At 46.5% G+C, this 27099-nt stretch overlaps 1 long non-coding RNA gene across 1 annotated transcript; it reads left to right on the top strand.

Moving 5' to 3' along the window:
• The first annotated feature begins 202 nt into the window (after positions 1 to 202).
• Positions 203 to 27099, top strand: LOC146858351 (uncharacterized). Its single transcript, XR_014979797.1, has 4 exons — positions 203 to 304; positions 912 to 975; positions 2078 to 2149; positions 26965 to 27099. It is a non-coding gene; the product is annotated as an uncharacterized LOC146858351 (long non-coding RNA).

Genomic DNA, 27099 nt, shown 5'->3' with positions numbered 1-27099 from the left:
TGGGTGTGTTTTACTGCCCTTAGTTTGGTCCTATGACATCTTTTCTGTGTCATTTAATTTACGAAAACCGTAAAGAGCGTTTTTTTTCTATTACCGAGTCAATTTCGGAGAGACGTTATGGGCGCATGTGTAGGAATTTAGCAGACTGTTTTCCACGTCTGCGCAGGCTTGTTTTTTCCTCACATGAGTAGTCCAGCTGAGACCGATTTAGACCTGGTTGTGTACTATTTAACCGGGTTGCGGGTCCCGTTCCCAGTCTACCTCTGGTCGCCGGCTCTACACTGCTTGGAGTACCGATGGATAGGTGAGATGGGATGAGATCCGTTTTTTTGCCTGCTTTGTCTTTTTCTTGTGTTATTTCAACCTAAGCATTAAATCACTTTAACTCTTGTATGAGTTTAGCAACACCAGTGCTCTTTACCGAGTAAGAATTTAAGGGGCATCGTGTTTTGATTTGCTTATGGACATCACGTTTTCCCTACTTTAAGCATTACGGGTCTATGGCTGTTGTAAAGATCGACTATTTTGTTGGGGGTCGTCGGCTATTTGACCTTAAGGTTTATAGTTGAGGACCTGATGTCACATTAACATCTTATGTATTATATATGTTTATACAAGAAGTTGGACTTTAACACTGAAAGGTTCTAGGTTCTCCATGATGGTAACCCTTAATTTTTGCATGGTTTTTTCAGCAATTGTGTTTGGATTTGATCTTAAATAAAACATTTGGTCATATATATTTTTTTAGTTAGTTTTAGATTTTCTCATACTGATTAGTTCCCTGTTGCATTCTTAGTTTTGTAATTGAGTGTATACACATGCCTCCATGAGCTTTTATAGGAGTGAGTTTTCACCCATAGGCGGAGGAAGGACATGCTTTGTTAATTATAATGTACACCGTTCCTTTGTAGAGCGGTGCCGACCTTCCTGAGCGGCTGCCAGGCTGAGGTGGGATTGAATACCCAGCACACGCGGGTAAGAGATTCATAATTATTTTCTGTTTAGTGAGTCACATGGCACACCTTTTGATGTATGCGTATTTTCTTGATTTAAATACTTCTTTTTATATTTTAGGTATATTCCTCTTCCATCCAAATGATGGATTGAAGAGTGATTTGATACATTGACAAACTATATTGTGTATCCTTTTTTTGCACTGGTTCTCACTTTGTTCGCAGTAGCACCTGGTATAGGTCCTGATGAAAGCCTGACCCACACATGGGCAGTATGGCTGAAACATGTTGACCATCTTTTTCACTGTCACCAGAGCGGTTTTAAATCCATTCCGCTGGTGCTCTGGTTTTAATCCTGGCAAAGGGTGCATTTGAATAAATGCTTGATTGTACAACCCTTATCCAGTTTTACTTAACACTGTTGCACTTATATATTTTTTTGCGCTGCGCCTTCACTCATACTTTAGTTTTTCACATGAGGATTTAGGATATCCTATTTGATATTCAAAACATCCCTGCGCTCCTCTCTCTAGCTGAGAGGGTTGTAGCCCTCCAAGGAACTAGGTTTTCCTTGGAGAGGAGAATCCCCATGATGAAGCATGTCACCTCCGTGGTGAGTGAGGGATTTGGTCCTAACAAGGGAAATGCCCTTTGGCATTTTTAGGTGGGCATCTTGTGACTTTGTCTGAATAGAACATACATTCATCTGCTTGTAGCTTTTAGAGCACATATTTTCTTAGTTATCTTTTTAGACCCATGGATTTCGTATTGTTTGTTGTTGAAATTGCTCACCCAGTGAATATTGTAATACAGTACCAGTATTTGCAAGGGGTGCATTTATCACCCTATATCACGGGCGAGTTGTAATGAAGCCCTCAAAGCGTAACTACATGTGTAAGATTAGATACACAAGTTGTCTGTTATAGAACTGCAAAACCACTTTTTGAATTCGTACATGTTCGTTTTTTTCTTGCAGAAGTCTTATTACTCGCAAAGATTTTTGTATGTGCAAATCTACATATAGAGCAGGGATTTGGCTGGAATGACCTGTGAGGTTGTGGCAACTTATAAACTTAGACATTTGTGGGTATTCGAAACCTTCACTCTCACCCATTCTTTTCTAGCCCCCTTCCACCTTCCGGGAAACGTTTTGGAAATGTACTCATGAAAAGGGCAGGAATAATTTTCTTTCAAAGGTGAGCAGAGAAGAAGTGGGCTGCAACGCTCTCAGAATTGGTGGAGGAGGAAGGGAAAATGGTTTCTTCAGAAATGAAAACATAATAAATGCTTTTGCGTATGCTTGGTGTATTTTTAACTAAGCAAATATACACATTTATATGTACTAATACAAAAAAGGAACTCACAAAAATGTTCCAGGAGTATACCCTGGAAAACTGCAACAGCCCCAGGGTACAGAGTGCAGTCTCTACTGCAGCCTGATCGTATGCCTATCCTCAGCACGATACCCAAACCAGTGTTTTTACAGTTGATGTGTCTACCTAAACCACTCATGTCATACAAATTATGCAGTAGCAACATCCCATTTCACCTCATCTGTGGCCAGGCCCTTCACCCACCCCATGTGTGGACATAACACATTCAGCATAGTCTTCAGCCAAGCACAGCAGGATTTGAGCACAGAGTCTTGTCTTTGACGTGGTCCTGCACAAGGAACCTGTATAGACATAATCCTCAGTGCACAGCTGCACAAGGAACCTGTATAGACATAATCCTCAGTGCACAGCTTGAACCATATGCAGCAGCGATTAGCGAAGGGCCGGTCTTCTTAGGGTGCAGTACCCAGTCCCCTATAGATATAACAGCTTGTGCATAGCCTTTGACCATACACCATGTGGCTTGAAAGTGACTCTTTCCTTTGGTCAGGCCCTTTGCTATGTCCTTGTATGCCCCTTGATCAGCCCCTGCGCTATGTACTTCTATTCCCCTTGATCAGGCTCTGTGCCAACTCCATGTTCTTGGGTCTAGCTCAGAGACCTACAACGAGCAACCATTTTGACATTAGCCTCATTCACAATGTCCAGAATAGGCTTTTACATCCAGATCCCTTCCGCGTGCCTAGTACAGCGGAAGGTTCAAAGCCACACTTTGCTTTATTGGTCCATTTGGAATGCTATAATTATTTCTTATTCTATAACCATTTCACATTTAGTGTAGAACCTCCGAAAGTTAAATAAACTGTGCCAGAGGATGATGCATTTTGTATTAAATTATCAGTTGTTGATCTGGAGCTTCATTGCCTTGGTCATCCATAGTGATGCTGTTGATGATGTGAGGAGTAAGTTGATATGTATTATTACCTGTGATGTCATTTGTAGTATATCTGGCACATATGAGGTTATGAGGAGCAGTTTGGGGGGTGGTGTTATGGTTGAATTCATAACTGTTACATTTTAGTGGTTTTAGAGTGAAAAATGTAATGGTAACAACCCTTCTTCCGAAGCATCTTATGGAAATTTCCATGGGTACTTTAGCCCCATTCTACCGAAATCAGCTGTTCAAAGCATGCGCTGGATGCAAAGCCTGTACCACAGCACAGAGCCCCAGGCTTGGCTTATGGCCTAGCCTACAGCCAAGCCTTGCACCTATCCACGTCCCACACAAACCAGCTGCAAGTTGCCGTAAGCTGCCCTACGGTGTCTCTGGGTATAGGGCCTCTACTAGAGAACAGAGCCCCAGACCTCTGACACAGACCTAGCCTCCAGCCCATACCTACACCCATTCCTATCCCACACAGAACAGCTGCAAGTGGCCTTCGGCTCTGTGCAGGGTGGGTCTGGTCTATAGCAAAGCCTTGCACCAAATCTCTTCCCACACAAACAAACTACACGCGGGCCTTCAGCTCTATACCGAGGGCTCTGGGTGCAGGGCTTGTACTACGGCACCGAGCACCAGGCTCTGGGCACAGCACCTGGCCTGCAGCCAAGCTGTTATAGATTCCTATACATCCACTTATGTTTATCTGTGCTTGTCAACAACATATTAAACATACATATATAACAAGGAAATATACCATTGATATACATTGTAACAGTACAAAAATTGTAACTACTGTGGCTACATAATCTACTTTGTATAATGCCAGGCAACGGCAAGTGTTGAAACCTAATAGGCGTACATTTTTCATCAGTGAGATACATCTCAGTATATTGCAGAAAGCAAAACCAGGCCTCTCCTATTACCATTTAAATTAAGTCCTACAGTTTGATTAAGATCTTAATTGTGGTAGAACTGACAACAGAGTCATCAAACTGATTGTGCAAGGCGTAGACCGGTTGGTGATATCATACAAAAGGAGGCTTACCTACTGATTCTCCTTTAGTTATAGATGTAATTTCCAATGCAACACCACAAATAGTGCGACCATCAATCTTGTCCTAGATTCAAGCCCAGCTAATTCAAGAGATTTCTAATACCAATTAAGCCTTTGATGTGGCTGTAGAGTAATCAGCGCCCACACTATCGTACCTTTGGTAAGAATACGGATCACCAAATGGGGAACCACGTAATGAACGGTGTAAAGAGGTCTCGTCAAAGTGAGTGTAGAAAGGGCATTCCTGAGGTTAGTAAATGAGTTGGATCAATAACAGCAATCAATGATAGTGATCAGTGATGTGATTTACGATGTCATTTTTGAGGTCACGAGCAGTGCATTGGCAGTGGGTTATTATGGTTGTGCAATAATTAGAGAATTTGATGAAATTGTTGGTTTGTAATGTAAGCATAATATGTCTTAAAAATTCTGAGAAATTCAATGTTTGTTTGATATTGTTGGTAAGTTAGTGGTGTTAGTAGACAACCATAGCCTTGCTTAACTTTTTGAGAGTTGTGTTATGATATATGGTTGTAGGTTCCCTATTTTGCCTATACTTCTGAACCTAGAATCTAATTGGAACAGCTTCAGCAGACTAATTGCATTTGGCCAGGGCCTCAGTCTTATATACATCTATTTCAGCACCCCTGACCACTTTGTTTGGCCATCCCCAATGGGTACTAGGGACAGCGATTGGCCTTCAGCCAAGTACTATACCAGGTGTCTCATACTACCTGTACCTATTGGCCTCCTTTGTGGTCGAGCCCTGTGGGTACTGGACAACTGGTTGGGACATGCCCTTGCCCCATTACCTTATCAGCATGATCTGAAGCTGAGCCCAATGGATGCTGGCACAAGGCATGGTTTTAAGTCATGCGCTTCACATATGTCCTGATAAAGCAGAGCCACTGAATCCATCCTGACATCTATCTTTGATGACCTGAAAATGACTGCAGGCAGAAAAGGAGTGGCTTCACTACCATAGCCGGAGTTGCCCATCACCTTTGACATGCTGCTCCAGCAGATACTACTGCTACGCATAGGTAAGCCTTGCGCCCAATGACGCATCCCAGGTGTCAAACTATACAGGAGTCCTAGCATGATATTGCTGCCACTTGTTCTTCAGCTCTGAGTCTGGTGTACCTGCCTCAAGGCTCGAATGTCTTACCACTCCTTTTCAACCGCAGCGCACTACCAGACAACATCAGGTCCTTCGGTGCTACATCAGTAGTTGCTGCAACTACTCGATGAAATGCAGATACAACTAAAACTGGAACTTCAAGAGGTTAGTTACACCTAAGGCTTTAAGCACCATCTGTAAGCCTTTATCCAATGGATACTATGCAATCATCTTAAAGTAATTCTTCCAAAACTGAGATTTAAATTGTATAGAGTGGAAGAACTATTTGCAGCCTTCAAGCCCCAGGGCCTCGACCCCACAGCCACTGTTCGTTGTTGTTGTTTCTCTTGTGTTATGTCATCTTGGTTACAATACTCTCATGCGCGTCTCAGGGATCTGTTTGTTTGTCTTGTGCTGTCTCGTCGTCGTCTCTTGTGCTTTAGAAACAGTATATTGTTTCCCCTTTAAATGCTTATTTATGCGTATTTTCCGTTGGAGCTGTTCTGGAGGAAGCGCGTGCTGGGGACTCCCTCTGTATGAATACACTTATTTTACCTTCTGGCTCCTTGTGGCCCCTTCTTCTTCTAAGGATTACCACACTCCACACACTACACAAACTCTGTGACACATCTTCTCTTGTCTAGTTTTCCCACAGAAGCCACAGACACCCATCACCCCTGTCATGTCTTATGTAGACTATGCATATTGTCTTTGCTTAGGAGGGCATCTTTCCTGCTGTAAAGACGACACAGCATCCAAAATGCAGCAGCAAGTCATCGAAGTGCATTAGCAGATGGGTAGAAAACAGTGATGGTTGTACTTGTTACCTGTGTGCTCCTATATCTTCATCCACGGGACTACATCACACCATGCTTCAAATGCTTCAATGTGTGGTCAAATGTTCCACCTTAAAGGCATTCTGCATTGCCCACAGCTTCTCCTATGGAAATGACCCATGCTTCATCAAATAACTTTCAAAAGTACTCACAGAACAGAAGCCTCTGCTCTGGGCTGCCATCCCAGCTCATCACCCCCCACCCAACCCCACACCTCTCCGTGCATAAAAGACGAACATATTGGTGGAACCTCTTTCTCGCTACAAGCAGCTATATATGCAGTTCCCTCCCAGGAAAGTGCTGAAATACCCAGGAGCACTTATAATTCAAGAAGGATGTAAAGCCATCACTATTCCCAAACAGATGTTGCAAGATTGCACCTCCAAGAAACAGAACCAGTCCTCCAACAGGGAAGGAATGAATAAACAATGTCTCTGGGATATACTCTCCCAAGAAATTAGACTACCCCCCAACACTACTCATCATCAGTGCTTAATTTGTATAAGAATTGGTGCTGGGGCCCGAAGTTATGCTTAGAAGCACACGGTCATTGCTATCGAATGTCGGGGCTGCCTAGTATCAAGGCTGCATAGATTTGATTCCCTTCTTCCTCTTTCACCAACGACCAGAATCTCCGTTGCCTTTTAGCTTACTCTCTCAGGTTTTTTTCATCCCTGTTTTATTTCTTTGTCACTGTTTTTTCTTTTGTGTAGTCCTCCTTACTTCTCCCTTTATTTTTTTAATTTTCTTGCTTTGTGTCCGATTCTGATGTGGGAACAAAGTGCAAGTCCACAAATATGTCTGCCAGTCCACACCACCTGCAACCACCGGCTCAAATTAAGCACTGGTCACAAAACCAAAAGAGTTCCCATGTAGGCCACACTCACAATACACACCCTTCCAACTAGTCACAACAGTAATATAAAGTTATATGTTTGTTAACTGATCGGCTAACCGGTGTAGTCAAAAAATTCGGTTGGATTAAACTATTGTCTCAGTGGTGAGGGTGGGAGATTCCCCATTTGAGGTATTCAGGGGGGAAAGGGAATCGATTTGGCACAAAAACACATTGTTTAAATAGTGCAGGGCTTAACAAAGAGTTAAAAATAATTTATAATTATAGTTTTAGATAAATAATCAAAGGGATGCATATTATGAATTTCTTTCCAAAATGCATGGTGAGGTACCACATATGTGATGTTTACTGTTCCTCAGTAGAAAAAACACCAGTATTTCATGCCCCTTTTTCCTCCAAGACTAATCATGAATAGTAGAATGACTGCAATCAATATCGGGGATCCCTTTGTTACTTTTTTGAATAAATATTTACAAACACCCATCTCTTTAAAATGCAGGATAGATGAAAATCACAGTAAAGCACAGGGTCACGTCATACCCCACTTCTTACTCCTCCTACATAATTGTCATTGTCTTACTTTAAAAAAAAAAAAAAAAAAAAAAACTACTAATCACTGCTTTTTGTGCATTGTATTTAAAATAAACATGTCATATGATATGTACTAACTAATAAATAAATGTATTACTCATTTCGGCTGAATTGAGTACAAATTAATATATCCATTTGGTTACTTTCTTCCCCCAACAAATAACTGTAATGTATTACTGTGATTGATTTACGGCAGATAGATTCTGCCTGATTGTTATTTTGAACCTTTTTGTTTAAGACTAAACCAACACAAGGTAAGAACTTGGGATCAAAAAGATTACCTTAGAGAATGAGTTTCATGTGAACAATGTTTGGTAGCTAATAGCCAATACCCACATCTCATGGACGTATAGGTCGCTCTTGTTCCTTTGAAATAGAGAGTGAGAGGGAGACAACCCTACTATGCCCAACATCTCCATCACAATTCCGCTGATTACGGACCTAAGTGATTTGATATAAATGATAACAGGAATATTAAAGCCTTGAAAAAGCCCAAGTCTGATAGACACTGACGGGCGAAACACGTGTCGGCTGTTCGGCTTCTTGGGAAAAGAATAAATTGTCAGTGTGGATTATTCAATTTTTCTCCCTATGCATAAATAAAGGCTTATGTTGAAAAATACTTCTAAGCATTCTGCGATTACTAAGAAAGAACATTAAAAATTTGGAGGAGGAGTATGTCTCATACTTAAACAATTGTTATTTACAATGCCAATAGTTTAAACTCGCGTGAATGCGAGGCCCATTGCATTGCAAATGCTTGTCTCGTGCTGGAACCGTAATCCTGCCTTCCTGTCCCTGCCTAGAGGGCAGCTAAGGAATGAGTTTCCCGGAGATAAGACCTGATTTATTATGAGGTCTTTGAGCTTGACATGAAGGCCCCTTGATGTTTACAATCCCCAGGGGTCGGGGGGAGGGGGGGTTATGGCCTTCACAGATGCTCGCCAGAAGCTTTTTAAATGTTAGCTGTATCTGGGTCCGTGCGCACTCATCATAGGGCCTAAACACCGCAGGAGTGTGGAATTCCACATCAGTGCTCTCCCATCACTTTCACAGCGGATCCTCATAATCCTCTAGTGACTCTATGAACCTCCCCATGTTAGACAACAAGTCACGATATAGCTGCATGCCCATTGTGCTGTCACCATGGCATATTTGTTCACGTGACTGTGTGAATGTGTTTTAAATCACACAGAGTTCGAATAATTGACTGCCCATTCACACCCAACATTGTGCTCCATAACTTCACAGTACAATGCCCCCCAGCAGGAACACGGGAAACCCCCAACCATTGCCCTCTCACTTGGGACTTAAGTCAAAATCAAACAGCACCTTGAAGGTGAGGCCATGAGCAGACCTATGGAGCTATAACATCCAGAGATACATTTCATCAGCTCCCCAACACAGCGGGCTACTTCACGTGACATGTCTGTGTCATGAAGAATATTGACATAGATACAGAGTAGACATGGCATCCATGAGCATGTTGCTGAACCAGGGATAATAGGAATAAATGCACAAAACGCACCCTGAGATGGGGCACAAACCCCCAATGTCTAGATGAGCTTCGCCTTCTCCCCCACCCCAGGACTGCATCAACCTCCCAGTGTGTTCTTCCTATCACCCGCCTCCGAGGGACCACTGCATAACCCGAAGACATTGCTCCCTGTATAGCGCCTCCTCATCCCTCCCCAGACAGTGCTTCACCCCCCGAATTTTACTCCGTCCTTTAATTTCTTGCACCCATCACGAAAGTCTAGGCGACCACAACGCCAGTCACCGCGGGCATTCCAACACCGCATCAACCCTAGATCGGCAACCAAGCAGCCCACGCCGACCTCCACAGACCCCTGCCACCTGGTGGCTCCATCACCAACACACCCATCCCCACAAATGTGCCTTGAGGAGGAAATCCACCCTCGGGCGGGGACCTCGCCAGACGAGCCACAATCGGTGAAAGGTGAGCTAGGCGAATACACCAATACTCAGAAATATCCTGCAACTATTTCCCTTAGCACTTTATTAATGCCCCATAACGTTCTTGCCGTTTATTACCATTTCAGTTGGTAATATTAACCCCGCCAGCTGCCCCACATATCTCTGCCACCCTCTCCCCTGGGCAACGGCACCTCATCCCTCCCAAGGCCCACTGCTCCCTGCCCCCCCTCACCTCACACTCTGTAGCAGCAGCACTTGTGGTAAACTTTACGATTCACAACCTGGAATGTAGAATGCACAGCATGGCTCGAGTGCATATAAACACAAGCGCTCACCATGACGTTTTCTGCCCTGGCCTCGCCTGCCAAAAGGTTTCTTGTCTTTATGGGGCCATGTGTTTGGCCCCATAAAGATAAGAAACCTTTTGCGACCAATGCAAAGCAGGCGAGGCCGTCCAAATGGGACGGCTCGAAAAGCCAAGCGAAAACGTCACCGGCACCTCTTTCCCAGTGGCTGGCCGCCGTTTACCATAAATGGTGACGCCGGCCAATGGGTAAGAGGGGCGGGGCTTAATACCCCTTACTGAAAATACCCTGTTAACACTAAATCTCGCCAGCGAGACTGTGCCTGCGCGCAGCCTTACGCTAGCGAGACCTAAAAAGAACACAACAGAGTTTCCTAAAGCCCCGGGGGAGGTTCTAGGGAAAGGGGGGGAGGGGTGCCGGGGGAGTCCTCCCTAAAATTAAAGGGAGGTGCAGGTGGCTCCGTCCACCCTCAACTACTCAGTCAAAATGTCCTAGATAGTTAAGGAGACTTTGCAGCCCAACTTACCATCACAGACCCTGTACTTTGCATATATTCACTAGTAAACAGATACAGGTTCAGCTTTGATACTGACATATGGGCCCTAGTTCTTCACTGTCTGGGGAAAGGCTTAATACCTCTAAGACTAATAGCTCTGTTTTTAAGCCTAAACAGCTGACTCTCATTCAGATTCGTTCCCATGACTAGGGTTTCAATTGGACTTAGGATTTGCATTCTGATTTCTCGTTAGGTCAAGGGTTCTGATTGGTGGCTAGGACTCTGATAGGTAAATATGGCCAGGCCTCTCATTGGCTCTAGGCTCTAAGGCTAGAGTTCTGATTGGTTAGGGTTAGGGGGTTCTCATTGGAGCATGGTAACCTGACAACTAGGGCTATTTAACCTTAGGGCTCAGGGCGGCAAGGCCAAGGACTGAGAGGACAGGGGCAGTTGCGTGATTGAGCCTGTTCGGGTCTGGTTTAGTGTCAGAAATGCAGCTCTTTTTCCAAATATACCAGCCACCACCATAACCCATCCACATCATTAAGGATAAAAAAACATTCTCAGCAAATGCACACTATCCATTCCATCAAACACACTGAATCCACAACACAACAAAAAACAGCATTACACATAACCTTAATATCCTCAAACACACCCTCCCTTTTTTCCTCTCACTTACAAAGCAACCCTTTACTCAACCTTGTCTCATATTGTCCTCCAACAAGCCCTCGTCCTCTTTTTCCCAAAAAACACTCCACCCCAAATACTACCTCTTCATGCTAACAAAACAACTGCAAACACTCATAACCTTTGTTCATCTCCCATAACACACCACATACACTCTCCTCCAACACACATTACCACCCAGTTTCCCCTTCAAACATACATTCCCCACCTCTATTTTTGAACCAAATCCTACACACACATGCATTACACCAATATCACATATGACTGCGCCACAAAATCCAAACATAAGACGCACACAATTTTGCATTAAATTCCATCACAAAATACAAACACCCACTCCTTCCCTCCCTCATGCCCACACAAATAATGCACATCGCAAACTAATGTTACACACACATTTCCAAACATTTACAACACCAACCACAAACTCCTCCAATATACGCAAAAAACGAATTCACTTGCCTTTCATCCTTTGTACAATTTAGAACCTTAAAATATGAACCACATGCTCCACCATCACCCCTCACACATGCACCTTCCACACCCAATGTACACAAAAAGAGATAAACAACACGCTGTTTACAACTTTGCATCTTTTTGTCTATTACACAACAAGACTACACCACAAAAATAACTGCAACGCCCACCATCTCACTCTCAACTACTAACCCCACCACCTGCACACACAGACCAAACAAAATGCCTTGTAAGCCTGTTAGACAAGTATAACAATATAGACAATCACTATTGCTATTCCAGTACAGTTAACAACATCACAAATAGTCCATCTACTACAAGCTCAAAGAATACTACTCGCTTTTCCAGCAAACAAATTCACACAACCACTAAAACACAATCTCTGGCTACTAATAAATGCATGATCCCTTTCTAAAAACATGCACCACGTCTACAACCTACTCACAAACACAACCTGACTTGCTCTTCATAACCGAATCATGTTTGGAAGATGACATGGCTCCAGTACTGCATGAAACTATTCCCTTAGGCTATCCATTTCGCACATATAAATGCATAGGCAAAAGAGGAGGTGACTGGCTGTTACATTAAAGGGAACAATAAATCTCACCTAAGCGGGGGACATTTCAATACAAGGTGAAACCCTCCACCTACTTTTTACTGTAACTTTGTTCTTCTGTATAGACCACCACCTAGCAATGGAACATTCCCAAACACATTTTAAGACAAAGTTTCAAACGTTCTGGCACTACACACTAACCTCTGCATCCTTGGTGACCTAAACATATAATTTGATAAACCTAATATGCCGCACTTTAGAACTATCATCACCAACCTAGACACATTGAACATACATAACATTGTTCCAAAACCCACACACAACTGCATCAAACTCAATAGGGACAAAACGGAAGTCCTGATCTTCGGCAGATACCCCGCCATTTGGAACAACTCCTGGGGGCTGGCAGAGCTCAGACTAACCCCCACACAGAAAGACCTCTCCATGAAACGAAAGGTCAATGCTGTCGCCTCAGCCTGTTTCCTCACAATCCGCATGCTCCGAAAAACCTTCAGATGGCTTCCCATCAGCACCAGGAAAACTGTCACACAGGCCCTCATCACCAGCTGGCTCGACTGTGGCAACACACTCTATGCCGGCGCAAGCTCCAAACTCATGCAAAGAATCCAGACAATCCAGAAACAGCATCTAGGCTGATCCTCAACCTGCCTAAGAGGATACACATCACCCAGCACCTGAAGGACCTACACTGGCTCAATGTCCAGAAGAGATGCCAAATCACGCTCCAGACCATGCCTACAAAACCCTCCACAACCAAGGACCACACCACATGAACCACCCCCTGACCTTCCAGCAACCATCCAGAAACCTTCGCTACGCACACCTCGTCCTTGCTCAGACACTATGTATCTGCCGCAACCGCAATGGAGGACACACTTAACCCTCGCTGAACCACTTCAGGATGGGACGCAAGACCTGACTTTTTGACCGGATGAATCGCGCTATACAACTACTATCTGATTGATTGACATCACTGGACACATCCTAAATGGCATTCTTGCCAATCTGGAACTAGTCCCCTTCCAAACGATTACTCCAGTCACCTGGTCAGACCACCAGCTGGTAGCTTTCCAAAACAAGACACCACAACTCTCCACATTGAAGACCAGCTTACCAGCAAGCACATATCAACCCTGGAACAAACTGAATTTTGAGGACTTAGAAACATAACTAACACCCAACACAGACCTAGACACAACACAGTTGGTTCAAAAACTCTATGAGTAGCTCCTGGAAGCCTTTGATAACCTAATTCCTCTAAAAACAACAAAACATGCCGAAAGAAAACAAGCACTTTGGATGAATGCAGAACTAAAAAAGATAAAACAACAAATTGCAAAGCTGCAATATATCTGGCTCACAACAAACAACACGCAAGACAAACTTCGCCTAAACAAACACAATAGAATATACAAGTCACCTATCAAAAAGCTACTATTTAAACAGAATTCAGAATGCAAAATGTGCAAATAATAATGAAGAAAACCATCCTATTTCCCGAGAATTTACTGTTAAACTGGCAAATCATTACACATTCAAAGCGGGTATGTTGGATTCCTATTTAAATCAAAAGAAAACCACCACTAGCCATTTTCCAATACCCCTTCCCAAGGGCAGGTTAACCCAGCTTCTGCATACCTTCAAACAACTATCAGAAACTGATTTTATGAATCTTGTCAAAACAAGCTGGCCTGCCGGCTGCCCCTCTTCCACCCTCGTGCACCACAAATCTTCGAGAACATGCTGTCAACAACCTCTGCTGCCATCCCAGTCAGAACAATCATCAATCATTTCTTGATAGCAGAGATTTTTGCCGAAGACTTAAAAAAGACATGCATATGCCCATTATTGCAGAAAGCCAACCTAGACCCTGAAGACCCAAACAACTACAGACCTATTTCAAATGGACCATTCTTTGACAAACTAATTGAAAGAGTAGCATTCACGCAGATATCTCCATTTATTGAAGATAACTCCTCCATACTTCCCGACTTCCAAACAGGATTCCGTCCAGCAAGTGGCACAGAATCTGCCCTAATCGCCATCGGGGAAGACCATAAAAACACTGGAGACCACAATGGGTTTGCTGCACAACTTCTCTTGAACTGTTCAGCTGCCTTCAACACAGTTGAACATGACACTCCAATCCAAAGACACTGTGAAGCCAACATAGAGGGGCCAACCCTTGGCTAGCTCACATCCTACCTTCGAAACAGAACAAATATCACTCATACACCTTCTTTCTCATTCAAACCTCACATCATAAAAGCGGGGGTCCCTCAAAGACAATGGAAACTCAAAAATCTTCAGTTGCCTCCAAGCTGTTGATCAGTGGATGACATGGAACCATCTCAAACTGAATGCGTCCAAAAATGAAATACTGACCTACAGCAATTGGAAAAATTATGATTCACTCTCCCCCTGGCTTGGCGATCTGGACCACCTCCTAAAGTATCCAAGGAAGTAAGAAACCTCAGTGTTGCAATGGACTTTTAGCTACCAATGAATGCCCAAGTGGATAAGTTAGCAAGGTCTCTACGACACATCTTCCCCCACCTAGGATTTCCAGACAAGGTCCAAGCTGCTTGTACTGTCTAAACTGGATTACAGCAATGGCCTCTAATATAGATTGCTCTATCAACTATAAAAAGACTACAACAAATTAAAAATTCTCTCTCTCTCTCTTTCTTTCTCTCTCTCTCGCTCTATAAGAATGAAAATAAATATATTTAAAATAAAAAACAAAAGAAAAATATATTTTATACATACATACATATATGTATAACGTTATCAACATGTCTATATATAAGTAGATCAATACATTAATAACACATAAGGTGATGAGTGGATGCGTTTATTTTCCTGTAATAACACATCTGTCACAATGTGTAAATATGATGATACCAATTGTGTCTATAAGTTCTTCACTACTGAAATACCTGGAGATAAATATAAATGCACAAAATAATAATAATAATAAATCAAATTAAAAAACCTTAATTTACAGCAAGAAATGGGAAGCCTGAGTTTGTAAATATTTATCCATGCATGTACATATGGGACTTTATCTGGTGCAATTTTATATCTTCTGATTATATTTCATATTAACATCTCTATATATGTATACCTCTTATGTGTGGTTATGTATCTACATATTTATATATTTTCCTCCCACTACAGATAAAACAAGGTTAACCAATTTCCCCCAAAGTCACCAAACCAACGCTCGATGACATTCTATTCCTCTTCCAAAATATCCCCTACTTCCAATCTATGGCTCCTCCCAAACTCCAAAACAACCCATTCCAAACTCTTCCCTCCTCCACCCATCCGGTTCATCCAAATAGAAGACTCACATGTTTACCACTCCCAATAGCAATTGATATTATCATCTACTAATCCACCACTAATCCATTTTTGGGTTCCGGAGTAGTGTGGTACTCGACGTCAAGTGCTTGTCATGGATAGTAAGCGCTATATAAAAACAATTCCAGTTCAATAGAATAGGAAAACGTGCTTTCTTCAGGGAGGGACACAGTTTCTTCTCAGAGAAAAAAAAAGGAACACAAATTTACATTTGCACAAGGGCCTCTATTCCCCTTTGCAGACTTGTATACTTTATAGAACTCTGCACAGTGGGAAGAGAATAGTTAAAAGGCTATCTCAGTAGTGTGCCAGGAAAACTGCACTTATCACAGCTTTTCAGGTGAACTACTGGGAATGTTACTGAATAGTTAAAAAAAAAAAAAAAGTATAACTACGGTCAGGCAGAGATCAAAATGTCACTCAAAACTGTGTTTTTTAAAAATTATTATTATTTTGTGAACAGCTCCCTATGTGCTGCTGCCCACAGCAGGCGCTTGTTCCATGACCCTTTTCACTGAAACCTGCTTAGTCGCTCCTAAATATACGCTGGGGTTATGCTGAATCTGCAGTGACCAGGACTGGGCATGCTGCAAACTGCGTGTTGCATAATATAGCTTAATCTTTGTTAGAGATTGTGCGCAGATAGGGTGCCGGATTGGGAAACGTAGATGATATGCACATGGCCGGGATCCCGATGTCAAACTTTATCCAGATGAAAATTCCTTCTGGGTGACTATTCTGTATCCTGGTGCACGTTGTTGCAAAGCTGCTTTCTGATTGGCTTCCGCCGCTTGCGTGTTTTGGAACATGTCTGACGAGTACAACCTAATAGCTCATGACAGAGGCTCAGGTTCCTAGCTGACATTCCTGACAACATTTGCCCTGACGTAAAAACAGCAGGTCTAAGGCCAAGGAGGTATAGCGAAAAGTCAAAGGTTACTTCCAGCAGCTGCCTTCCCATCTTCACTTCTTTCCACCCCCTAGAGAAACTGTCAAAGCTCGAAAATAAAAAACGAAATATTATGGGTACAATATAACTCCCTATTCAGACTCAGAGTCGCCAACCACCGTGATGTGTTGTGGTGACGGTCCGACAGAGATTTCAGGAAGGTCTAGGAAAAGGCTCGAAGGGGTGGGGCGAAGTCAGTCATGTGTCAGATTGGACAGTTAGCATGTATCGTGTGTCTAGTGGAGACAGGCACAGGCAATAAAGACAGTCTGCACTGCACAACTTGTACCATGTGTTTAGCTTAAGTGTAATATGGGTAGTATTTTAAGACACATAGATTCTAAATACTGGAGTATTTGTATCACGTGACTGGATTAGATAAACGCATATTGTAATTATTGCTCTATATGACTGTAGACAGTCAAGGGGGCGTGGCTTGGACGCCAATGAGGACGGTTGTGTGAGCTGAGAGCTCCACGCCGACCTCACTGTTTATCCTGTAAGGGGAGCCGGACAGGCTTTCCTGTACCCCGAGGGGGGTGTCTACAGGTGCGGGGGGGGGGGGGGGGAGGGGCCTGATTGACAGAGATCGAGAGTTTAACTCCCCTCTACCGCCGGACTGCGGACCCGAGAACAGAGGAACCCAGACTGCGCACGCTGAAAATGGCGGCCGTCTCCACCGGCCGAGCTGCTGTGCGGGGCCAGATGATGGCGTAACCTGGTGCCTGGAGGAGAGTGCAATCCCCCCTTGAAGGTGGCGAGGGCTGAGTTCCTGTGGTGGGGACCGGTGATCACCCGTACGCTGAATGGGAGGTGGCGACGGTGCTGACGGCATGGCTCCTAGGTGGACTTGAGGAGCGCCCGACCGCAGCGGGACGAGACGCAGCTGGTGGGGGAGCACCTGGGCCGACCGCGACCTGGTTGGCAACTGAAGGAGGAGATCGGGTGAGAGTTCCATGCCGAAGGCTCATGTGCGGGAGCTCGTCGTAGTGCAGCTGGCGTTGGGAAGCGCAAGCGGAGAGGGCCTGAAGAGCCGCGACATGGCGGCCTGACTGCGGCTGGGGATTGAGACCAAGCCGCTGTGTAGCCCTGTGCTGCCCTGAGGACTGGTGAGAGAGACGGCGCCCGCTGCGGGATGCTGGGGGCGCCTGGCTGCGGGGGCTCTGGAGGCTGGCGGCGAAGTGGGCTGAGCCTGAAAGCAGATTCGACTACCGGCCAGAGAAGGGCATTACCGGACGCTCCGGCATAAGAAGACTGCTGAGGTGGCACTGATTAGGTGTTGCAATCGGCCCCCCGGGCCCAGCGGTGAAGTTGAGGTGAGAAGTACCCGCACAGTGGGAGGCGTACAGAGGGACGAAGGCACACTGCAGAGCCTTGAGACTGGGGAAGGGGAGGACCGGCCATTCGGGGGTGATTTGGTGAACAGCGATGCTGGCGGACCAGAGCTGTCGCCCCTTGTGGAATGAACTGACCCTGGGATAGGGCTGGGGCGCCTGGCTGCTGATTACTTGTTGGCCCCTACTATCTGCGGCAGCTGGCTTCTGGGGGTCTTGACCTGTAAAGCCCCGTCGGGCTACATCTGGCATACAGGTCACTGGCAAGTCATCTGGGATGGTGCCGGGACTGGAGCACTATCGACTGGCGGCTTGACGCTTCGCCTCCTAGAGGTCTGATCAGCTAGGGAGGCTGCGGGAGGCAGAGCCGGTCGAGGACTCTCCGGGGCCACGGCAGACGACAGAGGTTGGCAGGTTGGAGAATTTCTGTCCTCATCTGGGAGTGCAACCCGCACTATTGACATATAGGAGGTGTTGTAGGGCGAAATCGGACTTGGGATCCTGGTTGCCTGTCACCCATGGGGAAGCTGCGGGGCCGACAGGGGGGGGGCTCCTCCAGAGCAGGAGGAGGACACTGCAGAGCAGAGGAAGCAGGAAGTGGCAGGCCCACACCCAGAGGGTCTGATGCAGCAACAGGTGGACCAAATCCTTCGAGCCATCACAGACACTAAAGAAGCACTCCACCAGGACATTGCCCAGGTGTCGCTGGGGCTGGGCCTTCTCCGAGCAGATCATGCGAAGCTGGTGGATCGAGTGAAGCAAGCTGAGACTCTGGGAGAGTTCCAGGACCTCCAATGTAAAGCTCTGAATATTCAAATGGGGGAGGTCACTCGCAGGCTACAAGTGCTGGAGAGGAGAGCTGAAGATGCTAAAGGGCGTAATAGACGGAACAACATACGGGTGGTGGGCCTACCGGAAGCAGTGGAAGGGGACAGCATGATCGACTACCTGGAACAGTGGCTGCACACTGAAGTTGCTCCGGTGGGCCTATCACCGTTCTACACCTTGGAGAGAGCGCACAGAGTGTCGGCCCGCCCGTTGGCAGCTGGGAGACCGCCCAGACCAGTGGTAGCCCGCCTGCTCCACCATAAGGACAGGGACCTCTTGCTACATAAAGCGTGCACCGCAGGCCCCTATTAAGTGGACAATAGCAATGTGTCGCTGTTTCCAGACTACACTTTTGATGTACAGCGTCATCGAGCCTCGTTTCTGGCGGTCAAGAAGGCCCTCCGAGACAAAGGCATTCAATACTCTCTGATGTTCCCGGCGCGCCTGAGGATAATGCTGGATGGCAAGACGTTCTTTCATAATGACCCTGATGAGGCCTCGAACTGGTTGGAAACATACCGAGCAGGGATGGGTGAGGCAGGAGATGACAAGGAACGGACTACGGAGGCGCCGCAGCCGCGCCGTGTCCGACGCACTAGACAATGACGTCCCGGGACGCAGAAGCCTTCCACGACACAGGCGAAGAGGGAGCGGTCTGCAGCATTGCAGGCAGTGACACAGATTTCTCAGGCGAGCGGAACGACATTGCTGGGAGCTACTGACTCCGAAAAAGGATCCGCAGGGACAGACTCTGATGGGATGGAGGCGGGGAGTGTCACTCTACCGCACGTTACGCCGGGGACCGCAGATGAGCTTGTCGATGCCTGAACTTCTGCAGTGATTCATGTGACTAGTAAGGGGGGTCGATTGGGATTGGTGCTGTTGCCATGGGGGGGGGGGTACTTGGGCGGGACGCGATTGTTGGGCGGGTTTGGAAGGGAGGACATTTGCACCATGCAGTTGCCCCCCACACTTGGGGATCCTGCTGGGGTTCTGAAGACTCTGTTATAGTGGGGTTGGTGTTTGGACACTGTGAAACTGCAGATTAGATCTTCTTGGAGGAAAGCTCCCCCCTTAGTTTCGCTCCTAGAGTGAGCCCCTGGTAGCTACCAGTGGGGTTGTTAGAGAATTGTTTGGATGGGTGCTAGCTGTTTAGATCCTGTTCTGGGGAGGGGTGGTAGGGAGTATTTGGGGACTGTTATTGGAGTAGTTAGGAGGAGTGGTGGAGAGAATTTGGGGGTTGCTTTTGGGGTAGTTAGAGTCACCGGTGTGCCAATACAGGGAGTGCAGTTGTGGAACAGGGATAACTCGCACAATGGGGACACCACCTGAGTTCAAATGCACTACGTGGAATGTACGGGGGATGCATACGATGTTGCGACGTCACAGAGTCCATGCTTATTTGGTGCGGAGAGGGGTACAGATAGCTTTTCTCCAAGAAACCCATATTGACCGAGTTGAAGGCCAGGCCTTGCAGCGCCGATGGAGGGGGCAGCTTTTTTATACAATGTATTCTGCTTTTGCTAGGGGTGTACTGGATTGGGTGAGGGTGGGGGTTCCCTTCCAGCCGACTCAGCAGATAGTGGATCCTGAAGGGAGGTTTGTGACTGTTATGGGGCGGTTGGATGGGATGGACGTGACATTATGCAGTATGTATGCCCCTAATGTGGAACAGGAGTCATATTTTGCTCGGTTATCAGGGAAATTGGCGTAATTCCTAACCGGTTCAGTGCTCTTAGGGGGCGATATCAACTCTGTCACAGATACTGAGATGGATAGGTCACATCCACCGCCACCCCAGGCGCCCATACATAGGCTCTCGAAACTCCGGAGGGATTGGCAGGCTGAGTGGGGGCTGATAGACACAAGGCACGCGCAACATGTGGGGGAGGGGTACAGATAGCTTTTCTCCAAGAAACCCATATGGACCGAGTTGAAGGCCAGGCCTTGCAGCGCCGATGGAGGGGGCAGCTTTTTTATACAATGTATTCTGCTTTTGCTAGGGGTGTACTGGTTTGGATGAGGGCGGGGGTTCCCTTCCAGCCGACTCAGCAGATAGTGGATCCTGAAGGGAGGTTTGTGGCTGTTACGGGGCGGTTGGATGGGAGGGACGTGACATTATGCAGTGTGTATGCCCCTAATGTGGAACAGAAGTCCTATTTTTCTCGGTTATCAGGGAAATTGGTGTAATTCCTAACCGGTTCAGTGCTCTTAGGGGGATTTCAACTCTGTCACAGATACTGAGATGGATAGGTCTCATCCACCGCTACCCCAGGCGGCCATACATAGGCTCTCGAAACTCCGGAGGGATTGGCAGGCTGAGTGGGGGCTGATAGACACATGGCGCGCGCAACATGTGGGGGAGGGGGACTATTCTTATTATTCTGCCCTACATGATTTGCATATGCGGCTGGATGTAGTGCTGTGTTCCCCGGATGTTCATGCGTTGGTTCGTCATAGTGAGTACCTGGCGAAGACAATATCGGATCATAATCTGCTGCTCTTGGTGCTGAGATGGTCTCGGGGAAGGCCTGCAATCCCTACCTGGCGATTACGCCCGGAGGCATTAGAAGACCCGGTGTTTCGCGCAGAGGTCCAGGAGGGTATAGAGCATTATTTCCTTGAGAATGAGGGGACGGCTTCAATCCTGGCTCTGGAGTGGGATGCCTTTAAGGTGGTGGTGCGCGGCTTATGCATTGCCAAAACAACAGGGGTGCGGAGTACGCTTTTGCAGGATATAGAGAGGGAGGAACTGCGGCTGCGCCGAGTGGAGAGGGCCCACCCTGAGAACCCGGGAGTACAGGCCGAAGTCTTAGCTGCGAGGGAGGGAGTGGCGACGCAAGTGGAGAGGTTGTGCTGTTTTGACCATAAAGAGTATTTGGTACGGGCACACGCGGCGAGAGATAAGGTAGGCTCCCTCCTGGCGTCGCTGGCCAACCCGGCGCCGAGAGGTACGCCCATCCTGGCTTTGTCCACCCCAGCGGGTATACCGGAGTATACCCAACAGGGGATTAATGAGATGTTCTTGGCATACTATGCAGATCTTTACGAGAGTAAGTTGCAGGATATGAGTAACGGATTGAGTGAGTTCCTGGCTAAAATACAACTGCCGCGCCTTGAGGAAGATCAGGAGGATACATTGGGACAAGAGATTACAGTGGGGGAAATACGTAGTGCGATAAAACATATGGCACGCAAGAAAACTCTAGGGGCAGATGGCCTACCGATTGAATTTTACTTGACATATGTCGATATCCTGGCCCCCAAACTGCTGGTGGTTTATCGGGAGGTCTGTGATTTAGGGAGATTGCCAGTTTCAACTCGCGAGACTATCATTATCCCGCTGCTGAAACCGGGTAAGGACTCATTGTCTAGGTCGGCCTACCACCCATTGTCAATGTTAACAGCTGATTATAAGATTTTGAGCAGGATTCTTGCGACCCGGCTTCTTCCCTACATGGCGCAACTGGTCCATACTGACCAGGCGGGCTTATCCCGAAGCGCACTACCACAACTAATGTGCGCTGCCTTCTACGGATTTTGGGAGAGGACCATAGTGAGACCTCTGCTGCAGCGGTTCTCTCTGTTGATATTGAAAAGGAGTTTGATAGCTTTGAGTGGCTGTATTTGTACCGGGTCCTTCACGCGTTCGGACTTGGAGATTCCTTTGTGGGGTGGACAGAGCTCCTTTATAGATCGGCGACAGCGCGTGTGCAGACGGGCGCGACGATCTCCTCGGCTTGCCGGGTGGGGCGGGGCATGCGACATGGATGCCCGCTCTCCCCGTTTCTATTTACCTTGGCCATTGAGCCTCTGGCCTCCCATGCCCGGTTGGGGAGACATTATCCCGGTTTATACCTCCGTGGGGATATGCAGTTTATTTCCCTCTATGCGGATGACTTGTTAATTTTTCTCGCGAACACGGATACGGCTTTGGAGGGTGCGCAACACTTGCTTCATGTGTTTGGGCAGTACTCAGGATTGAGGGTGAACTGGGCAAAGACCTGCTTGTTTCCGGTGGCGCCGGCTGAGGTGAACCCTTCGCAGATGGCGGGCATTCGCTGGGAGCTCCACTGCTTACCTAAATTAGGCACCAACATCTATCATACTTCCGAGGATTTGCTGGAGGGTAATTTGGGTCGGACAATACGTGGACTTAGGGGCAGTTTGGCGTTTTGGAGTACATTGCCATTATCGGTAGCGGGAGGAGTAGCGCTCCTGAAGATGGTGGCGCTTCCGCGCTTATTGTATTATTTTCGGACGCTGACGATTTGGGTGCCGGGCTCCATCTTCCGCCAGCTCCGCTCTATGGCTGGGGGATTTCTCTGGAGAACGTTCAGGTGGCGGGTCGCAATGGCAACAATGATGCGCCCGAGAGCTGATGGGGGTATGGCAGTGCCGGATTTTGAGTGGTACTATTTGGCAGCACAGCTGCAGTGGCTCACCCAAGCTGTGGCTCGGGAGTTCCGGGGTCCGGATGGTCCTGAAGGAGGGTGGGTCCCACACTATATCTTGTCCTTTATAGTGCTTCAGCAGAAGATGCGTCTTGAACTGCTCACTGCTGAGGAGAGGACGCTGAGGTTGAGATGGAACCGGAGCCAGCGTCGGGCTGGATTCACCTGCCCGTATGCCCCGGAGATACCGCTGGGTATGTGCACGGTCTTCCCGTATGGCGGGGATTGGACGGCACTGGCTAATTGGGAAGATAGGTAAAACAAGTGCTAGGAGACCTCTACGAAAACGAAACCCTGTTGTTGTTTCAGGCCCTGCAACATAGATATGATCTCCCGCGCAGGGATTATTTGCTGCACTCAGCGCTCGTCTCGGCTATGCAACGCTACTGGGGGATGGGACCGTCGGAACCACGGACCTCACTGGCGTGCCAATATGTGGTAATGGCCGCGGGGACCTTTAAGGCTATTACGTGCCTTTACAGGCGCATGTCAACTGAGGCTTTGGAACCATTGCGCGTGTTGCAGGGGAAGTGGGAAGTGGACCTTGGCAGGGAAATTCCCGAGAAGACATTGGCTCAGTTGATCAGAAGAGCCTGGAAGAGCACGAGGAATGCCAGATTCCAATTGGTGCATTTCTATGTCCTGCATAGAGCGTACTTGACACCAGCTAAGCTTATTCAATATTTCAAAGCGGCAGCTGCTCAGTGCCCGAGATGTGGACTAGAGGGGGCCGACTTCCGGCATATGATGTGGGAATGTACGAGTTTGGGAACCTATTGGGAGGAAGTGCTGGAACTGCTGTGTAGCATAACTGATCGTACAATAGACCTAGAACTGGGTATTTGTTTACTGCACTGGTTCCCGAATACCGCTAAAACGAAAGTGACAAGTAAATTTCTAGACCTGGGCCTCGTATTAGCCAAGAGGGAAATCACAATGCATTGGAAATCAGCGAGGGGGCAAAGTGTGGGGAGATGGCGGGCGGACTTACTCAGGTGGGCGCGGAGTGAAGGTACAATTAGGCTGCAGCAGGCCCTACGTACTAATAATGAAAAGGCACAGGAGGCGGCAAGGGCGTGGGAAGCCTTTGTTGCAATATTGCAGGCTCCGAAACCAGGTTTGGGGGAGGAATAGGTCTTGGAGGATAGGGGGAACTCCACTGATGCCCTGGCACAAGAAGAATGAACCAGGGCATGCTCAGTGGAACGAGTGGTGATCTCTACTGGAAATCTCTTCCCTGTACTGCAATAGTGTTGATCGAAATTGTTACTGCACTGGATTCAGATGCACCTCATTGGTTATAATGCAAGCTCTAAGGCACACCGGTGGCAGGGGAAGGTTGAGGGTGGGGGGTACAGAGGGAAGCGGCTTGAGATATATTATGCTTTCATTTATATATTTGATGTTACAATGCTGCTTCTTGTCGTTGGTCGTTTGAAAATCAATATAAATTATTTTAAAAAATTAAATAAAAAATGACCGTAGACAGTCAAGCAGAACCCACATATTACATTAGTGGTATTGCTTCTTCCATCAATACGGAAACAAATTATGAACATTGAACCCTTTGTTACTCTACCTTACTTCGTGCTACAACATAGGTAGACAACCTAAAGGGGCTGAGAGTAACGTGTGTTACAGAGACAATAAGAATGACATACAAATGAGGCATTAATAGATGAGGGTTGAAGATGCTTTCAGGGTTGGGTGGGTACTACAGCAAGGGTCACTTTCTGGTCATGGAGCGGGAGCTCCATTAGTAACACTGGTTATGATGGTCTAAGCGATTCAAGGGGATAATGATTCTTAGGGTTAGGGTTTATGTATGGTATTTTATAGTAATTGCATTTATATAGTGCTTACTATGTAGAAATGGACATGTACTGTCATTAAATCCACTTCATCAATGGAAAAGCATTCTTTTCCACGATGGAGCTTTTCTTTGGACTTCGTGATGTGTTTATCACAGAGATGATGTTTGTCATTGACAAACAGACACATGCACACATACGTGCACTCCGCTTCCGTCCTGAGATGACTGGTCACAATATGTAGACTGCCTCAGGGCCGCCACATCTCTCCTTGTTGTCAGGGCACTATGTATCAGTCCTGGGCTTTCATCCGACACTAAGATGTTTTGGGAGCTGTAACCTTAACTGGCTTCCCACTAGACAACTGGACTGGCACAGCTGCTAAGAATGACTTGTAACAGAAAAGCCCACGGTATTTCATGAAATGCCTCCACTCAGACCCACTGAGTGGTCACCCCATGCACTCGGAGCTTTGAGGAAGGAGGACAAAAAACAAATGTATCAAAGTATAACTAATAGTAATGATGTTACTCATCTATAATTTTTTGTTAATTATGGCCCACCCAAATCATCTGCCCCTGCTTTCAAGTACTATAAACGTTTCCTCTCCTCTGTGTCACAAAAAACACCAGACCTCCTGCCAATCAACTCCACCACCCTCGGTGGCTTCCTTCTCCCTCCTATCCCATCTCCTGCTCTACTGAGGAGCTCTCTGTTTTGGCAGCTCTACCCTGACAGGCTCTGTGAGAGCCCTGCCCGTGCAGCCTCTGGCATTCCTTTATGATGTAGCAACAATGGGTAACAGCTATTGTTAGCTACTGTTGCCACGTTATAGCAGAGAGTTAGCAGATTTAGACTCTTGCATATACACTAAAGGGGCTTGGTTAGAGCCATGCATAATATATAGATTGATAGATGGGTTAGAGTGAATTACGGGGATATTTTTCACCAAATTGTTTTGATTAACATCAGGTAAACAACAAGAGCAAAGCTTGAGTTGTGTATGATGTCACACAGATCCCGAAAGTAAAAGACATCCCCATAATTCACTTTTTGCCCATCTGTAATTTTATGTTACATATGGCCCCCAACATCATCTGCCCCGCCTTCAGCATAACATGCCCTCACCTCCCTTGCTCTCTATTTATCCAAACTCCTGCAGCTGTGCTTTCTGATTTGCATATGGCTGGATTCAAACTGGAATGGTATGTAGAGCAAAAACAATGGATTTAGGCCCAGATCTCTGTAGTGGGGTGAATGTAAGACATTGTTCGGTATTCTGTCCATCAATTGTTCTTTTTTCATTTGTCACCCTGAGTGGAACGGGTGTGCCCAGACATGGGTCCTGTGCTCTCCATGCCACTGGAGTCAAACTATCCTGGTTGATGAGGAGTGAAACCCCGAAACCGGTACTAGGATGCTTGTTTCCAGTCCAAGGAGGACCTGGCCTGGCAGTTTGGGCTGGACTGTTCCCATCGGGCACAGGGTCCAGACTGATTTGCAATGGAATGGCATGGAGAGCAAAAAAACTATTGATTTAGGCCCAGATCTCTATACTGAAGTGAATATATGACATTGTTCTGCATTCTGTCCAGCAAATGTTCTTTTTGCATTTGTCACCAAAAAAATGATTGATTTAGGCCCAGATCTCTGTAATGGGGTGAATGTATGACATTGTTCTGCATTCTGTCCATCAATTGTTCTTTTTACATTTGTCACCCCAAGTGCGGCGGGTATGCTCAGACGTGGGTCCCGTGCTCTCCATTCCACTGGAGTCAAACTATCCTAGATGATGATGGGTGAAACCCTGAAACCGGTCCTAGGATGCTTGTTTCCAGTCCATGGAGGACCTGGCCTGGCGGTATCGGCAGGACTGTTTCCACTGGGCGCAGGGTCAAGACTGATTTGCATATGGTACTGGGTTCAAACTGGAATGGCATGGGGAGCAAAAAAAAGATGGATTTAGGCCCAGATCTATGTACTGCGGTGAATTTATGACATTGTTCTGCATTCTGCCCATCAATTGTTCTTTTTTCTTTGTTCTTTCAGCCAAAGAAGACAAGCGGAGATGCACTGACAGGCAATCAAAGAGCCCTGTCATCTGGCCTGGGAGGCCTTCATGACATCACATCAAGTTACCAGTTTTGTTCTCAATTGTTGTGCTGTCATAGCAAGGAGTTATGA

This window comes from Triturus cristatus, chromosome 3_2 (genome assembly GCF_964204655.1).
Source record: "Triturus cristatus chromosome 3_2, aTriCri1.1, whole genome shotgun sequence".
Lineage (NCBI taxonomy): Eukaryota > Metazoa > Chordata > Amphibia > Caudata > Salamandridae > Triturus > Triturus cristatus.
This window is presented reverse-complemented; position numbering and strand designations above follow the sequence as displayed.